The sequence below is a fragment of the Pelodiscus sinensis genome, chromosome 2 (genome assembly GCF_052426305.1).
Source record: "Pelodiscus sinensis isolate ZL-2025 chromosome 2, ASM5242630v1, whole genome shotgun sequence".
NCBI lineage: Eukaryota > Metazoa > Chordata > Testudines > Trionychidae > Pelodiscus > Pelodiscus sinensis.
This window is the reverse complement of record NC_143053.1, coordinates 54,505,526-54,511,525: the sequence shown is the minus strand read 5'-3', so window position 1 is coordinate 54,511,525 and position 6,000 is coordinate 54,505,526. Positions and strand designations below refer to the sequence as shown.

At 38.8% G+C, this 6,000-nt stretch overlaps 1 long non-coding RNA gene across 1 annotated transcript in view; it reads left to right on the top strand.

Annotated features, from left to right (window-relative positions):
• Positions 1–202: 202 nt before the first annotated feature.
• Positions 203–6,000, top strand: part of LOC149525260 (uncharacterized) — a 34,647-nt gene continuing 28,849 nt past the window's right edge. The window contains exon 1 of the long non-coding RNA XR_016348606.1: positions 203–302. This is a non-coding gene — a long non-coding RNA (uncharacterized LOC149525260). The remainder of the gene's footprint in view (positions 303–6,000) is intronic.

The following is a 6,000-nucleotide window of genomic DNA, read 5'->3' as shown; positions in this document are numbered from 1 at the left end:
TAGCACATGAATGTGGAAAATAATGTTCTTTGATGCTTCAGGTGTTTCTTAAGAACCTATTGCTGTGGCTCTATATAGCCGGAGGACTTGGTAAAACAAGGCAAAACTACATTCCAGGTGTATGCAATCTATAACTGATATGTCTATGAAGTCATTAACACAGTAGGGTCTCCAGTTGTGAATGATTCACTCATTTACCATTTGGAAAGTGATAATCCCAGGAAGCAGTGGAGGAGAGGTTTGATGTTATTAGAAGACTCTGTGTAGGAGCACGGTCAGAATATACTACCAGGTGCAGAAAGGTAAGACATGCAGTCATATATCACTTAAGGCCTATGGTCTAGCCCCACTTTTTGGCAGTCTAGTCAAAATTACAGTTAAAGTGGGGAAGTTACTATGTATTTCATTTCATAGTACTTTTGTTGACAATCCTGAAAAGCTAAATACAAAAGGTTAGATTTTGAATCAGGATGAATATCTTGACAAGGGAGTAAGGATGTGTAAGAACCTCTCTTCTCATCCATCAGTCTCACTTGCCACCTTAACCATACATGGGTTAGCAAGACCTGAGGTTTAGGGTTAGGAATTAGTAAAGTGCCACTTCAGTTTACTTCTTCATGGAACAGTTCAGTGGGGAATACATGGAGCTCCTACTACATGCTGACTAGATTTGCTGAGCTAATGTAGTGGAAGAGTAGGGAAGAGACAAGAAAGGGAGGTTAGTAATTTTACTGCTGTGCAAAACGCCCCACCCAAATTACTACCTCTTCTGAGCAAGGAGAAAACTGGAGATGAATGTTACTCAAAGGAGTTTATCTGAGTAACAAGGTCTCCAATGTGAAGCAATTTATGCAGCACCCATTCCTCAAAGTTGTGCTTAAAGTCAAAAGGAGGCCTACAATCTAAAATCTCTGCAATTAATATTGATTGTTTATCTGGAGAAAAAATGCTGGAGATATTCACTCTGTGGATTCTAGCTCAGGTCCCCAAATCCACAAAGTGAAGATAATTTATACAGAAAACAGGTCACTCATGCATACCATAGTAGGGTTTTTATTCAGCACTTACATTTCACTGGTGGCCACTTGTGAGTCTCTATCCTGAAGGAAAGTAAGTATGTTTAAATAGACTAATTATTTTACTGATGTATTTTATATTTGGGTATAAACTGGAAGAAAAACAATTGAGCCAGTCATAGAGTATTATATAAGAATCATGATTGAAAGCATAACAAAGGCACCTCTAAGCCAAAAATAATAATAAAATCCCAGACTGAATTATAAACAGCATCTCATTTCCCTAGTGATGAATGAGGTGCAATAGAACAAATATAGCTCCCTAACAAAACAAGAGGAAGAGCCACTAAACAAACTTTTTGTTTATAAATCTGCCCATTTGTATTGGTTTTGGGAAACAGTTATTTTAAATATACATTGAAATTCAGACATCCCTGAATTGCTAAATCCCTGGATTTGAATTTAAAAGTTTTCTCCATTTTGAAGCTACAAAAAACATGAAGGTTCAGAATGAAGAGTATTCTGTTATGAACTTTTGCCACAAAACCTTTACTTTTTCATTTCTTTTTAAAATCAGTTTATTTTTAAATCATACTTGCATAAACCAAACTCTAACTGAAGATAGCTTTTATTATTGAAGCAAGAGTCTCACCGGTTCATCTGCATTTGGACTTTCTGTTATATGAATTATGAAAGGAGCATTAACAAAAAAGGAAAACATGCTGTCCTCAGTGAGTTCAAATTCTGGAAATCTACCAGGGTTTATAGTTAGAAACTACCTATTACATTCTAAGAAAATAAGAAGCTGAACAGGAAGAGTACTAAGACTAAGATATTAATGTCAGCCTCCTGACAGTAACAGCCCACTGAGAGAGACAGTGAGGTCTAGTGGACTAAGTATGGTACTAGGAGCCAGGAATTCTTAAATTCTAATCCCAGTCTATCACCTACTTGTTGTGTGTCCCTTGGGTAAATTATTTAATTTCTTTCTTTCCAAGTTGCTACATGTATAAAATGGAGGTAATAATTAGAGTCCTGGGATATGCTATGATCTCACTTCTGCACTTGGATCCAAGCACACTGTGGTGCTGAATCCTGAACATTTTTCTTGAAGTATATAATAAAATGACATAAAATCTGATCCTTGGTCAACAAAACTCTTTAAACGCGTGCGCCCATACACACAAATATATATCTAAAATAAATAACATTTCGGTGTTTTGGTTTTCCATTGAGAAACTGAAAAATCTAAGCAAAATGAAAAAAAACTGCAAAAATTTTGTTTAAAAATAGGCCTTTTCACAGAAAAGAAATTAATTGATAGAGAATTTCAGAGTAGCATTAAATGTCAATATGGCAGGGAAAGAAGTAGAGCTCTGATCAGTCCTGCATATTCTGTTCATCCATAGAAATGGTGAGTTTCACTCTTCTGCTGTTAGATTCTGGTTTCTCCCTTTCATTCTATTTCTGTCTAGCCTTCTGCCATCACTAGCAATGGAGAGTCCTTCCCAATACTTTTTATTAATAATCATCTACCTCAGTATTTCTTAAACTGTGTTCCGTGGCACACCAGTGTGCCGCGAGGCAGTCGGAGGTGTGTCACGGAGATCAACAGAATTCAAAATGGCTGCCCTTTTATTGAGGGAAAAAAACAACTTTCACACGACCTTTTTTTCCTCAATAACTTCCCTTCCACATCCATTTTGTCTCCCTTCCCCCCCCCCCCTCCCCGCCTTTTTTTTTTCTCAACAAAAAATCTTTGGTGTCCCTCTTCAAAAAAATTACTGTTTGGTGTTCCTCACTGATCTACCTAAGAGCAATTTTATTACAGACATAGTCTACAGTCTTCTAGGTTGGCTTTACAACAGATAGAAAAGGGGACCTGGTCAATTTTAATCTGATCTGAAAAAAGAAAAAGCATACTCTCACTGGAAGAAGGACATTTTAGTGATATGCTATTGATCTGCAACATACACTGAAACACCCAAATTAGTCATTTAGGCCAACATTTTCAAAATGGGGTGAACAACAATTTTGAAGAAAAAAAACAGACTGTTTCTCCAGAGGCCTACCTATGTATCTGTGGGTGTGTCTACACTGCACCTTATCTTGGAATAAGATACACAATCTGAGCTACGCAAATTGCATATCTTACTTTGATCTAATCTCGAAATAAACCACTTCTCAGACACATCCCTTAATTTTTGTGGAATGAGGGTTACAGGGATATTGTTATAGCAAGCCCATTATTTCAAAATCTATTTTGAAATAATGGGCTGGTTCAAAAGATGCAGAATAGCTATTTCAGGAATAGCCTAAATGTTTAACGGTCGGCTCCAACATTGGAGAATACACTGTACTGATCTTATTTTTCTGAGAACTTGCTTTCTAGATTCTTCAGTGAGATTTTGGAACAAGCGAAGAAGAGGCCTGTAACCAAAGAATCCATCCCAGGTGTAGATAAGAACTACTGCAGGCTATGACAGGATCTGGGTATTTTAAACAGGCATTAGCAGGGCTCAAAAATTAGGGCAATCTACTCGCCCATGGCGAGTCGATTTTAGCCCGGCACGACACTAAAATTTTATTTTTACTCAACAAAATTTTTCCCTGTCCTTGGGGTCGCAAATAAAAAAAAGGTTGAACACCACTGCTATAGATGTTCACTAATGTATTCAGTAAAACTGATGTGTTAAGTCTTAATGCAGTAATTGAAGAAAGTCTCTGCAACCTGAGAAATTTCAAAGCCATTTCAAAATGCTCCTGCATGCAGCACTTCATAGGTCTGATCCATCAAGCATCTTTTCCTCCCATTGAATTCAGTGTTTTTCTACAAGGCAAATGAAAGGGGTGGTCTACCGCAGCAGTACTGTTTATCATTTATGCAACTTCATCAGAAGGTTACAGATTGGATAATTCTGTTTTATTGTCCTTTCTTCGCACAGAATCAGAAGCATTTAGTAACCCCAAGAGCTCTTTGAAAATTGTTTAACCCCCTCCCCCAGGATGTACGTCAGTATCGAGAAATACATTATTTTTTGGTGCTTCTTCAAAGTACATTTGCCCCCTTGAGTACTGACCTGTCAGTCATGCATCAGACATACTTCCTACCATTTCAGTGCCAAAATCCATTGCTTTGATACTATTTGCTTGTGGTCATTTCTCATAAACAGAATTCCTACATTAAATACATGGTCAATATTTATGTTGTAAGGTTTCCTACATTCATCCCATAAAGGTAGGAGCAACACAGGGGGTTAACTATCCAGGCCCTTAATTAAATATCAAATCTTTCCAAATCCTTTGCAGCCATCTCCTGCACACCTCTAAATATAACTCTTGATTTGGCATCACAGTCACCAAAATGTTCCAGTTTCAATACTTCTAAACTTCTCTGTCCACTCAAATATCCAAGAAGTGCTGATCTACGGCATATCCATCATCAACACCTTTTGAATGAGAATTAAATGTATTGGCAACAAAATGCATCTGCAGCCTGGTATATCTTGCTGAACAGTAACTCCAATTGCTTTTGTTCTGTAAATCTTCTTTTAAAAATTTTCCTCACAAAGCCAAAGTATGCAAACAAACTTGCTTTTAAAGAACCTGAGTGGTTGATTTGGGTCTACTTTCCCTTACTTGACTTTTTCTGAAAAGTGTCAAAAGAGCATGAAAATGAATGAATGTGTTGTCCAATTTTGGCATCCAGAAATAAGTTTTAGTTCATGTAAAATGGTCCCAGCTATGCTACAGCTTGTAGAATGTAAGGTATATTAACACAAGACTTGTCTCAAAGGTGAAATCTCAAATACAGGTTCAGTAAATCAAGGAGATTCTGTTTTGTATTGTTTTGTTTTAAATGTAGCTGGTGAGTTTCTACTCTTTTGACTAATAAATTTGTATATGGCCCAAACCTCACCTTCAGGACTTGGCTAACATCAACATACCAATGCACAATGTAAATATATTTACAACAAATAGTGTAAATAAATCCGATTATATTTTTATTTGAAAAATATAAATCCCGTTTGTTCAGCTAGGTATTGACTCTTTAGTAGTATATTTTATCAATTGCTTTACAGCAGGGCTGGGCAAAAGGGCCTCTGGGGGCCAGATCCGGCCTGCCAAGCAGGTTGATTTGGCCTGCAGAGGCCCTGCCACTCCTCAACCCTCAGGCCAATCCAGGCCTGGGGGTAGAGGAAACACATGAAGTTTTCTCCGTCCTGCCCCCACCCTGCAAGGAGTGCACAGCACTTAGATGTGCCACGTGCTCCTGGCAGGGCAGGAGGAGACTTCATGGGCTGCCCCGCCCTGTCCCCAAACCCTGATTGGCCTAGGGGCCAAAGGGGAAGCACAGGGAGTCTTCTACCACCAGGGACATGGGCATCTAGGGGAACCACTGTGGGGAGGGGGGCAAAGACTTCACAAGCTCCCCCACTGCCAGACCAATCATGGTCTGTGTGTGGGGAAGCAGAGAAGTATCCTGGCCCCGCCTCATCTGCCTGAAGCCTCGCCCCTCCTGGTGCGGCCTGGGGCCATTCAAAAATTTCTGAAGTGGCCCCTGGTAAAAAATTATTGCCCACCCCTGCTTTACAGTCTACCATGACATTTTTAAATAGGCTGATTTCATGTACCTTTCCAAAATTTCTTAGACTAGCTTGGCATTTGAAGATTTTGTCTCAAAATTTCAAATCTTGTCACAAAGTTAAGTTCTCAAATCCATATTTAGGCACCTAAAGAGATGTAGCCTGTTTTTTCAGAGGAACTGGACAATCAAAGCTCCCACAATAGAATTTGGAAAAATGCTGGAATTATAGGTACTTGTGACATCCATGATACCCAGACCAGTTAACTACTGTGTTACCCTATGGCTTAACAAGAGCGAGAACTTTGCTACTACTAAGCAGTGTCTTAGCTTCCTAACACACCAAACTGTCTGCCTTCCTAGCAAACTCTTCAAGATTCTGCTAGGGTAAACCTTTCC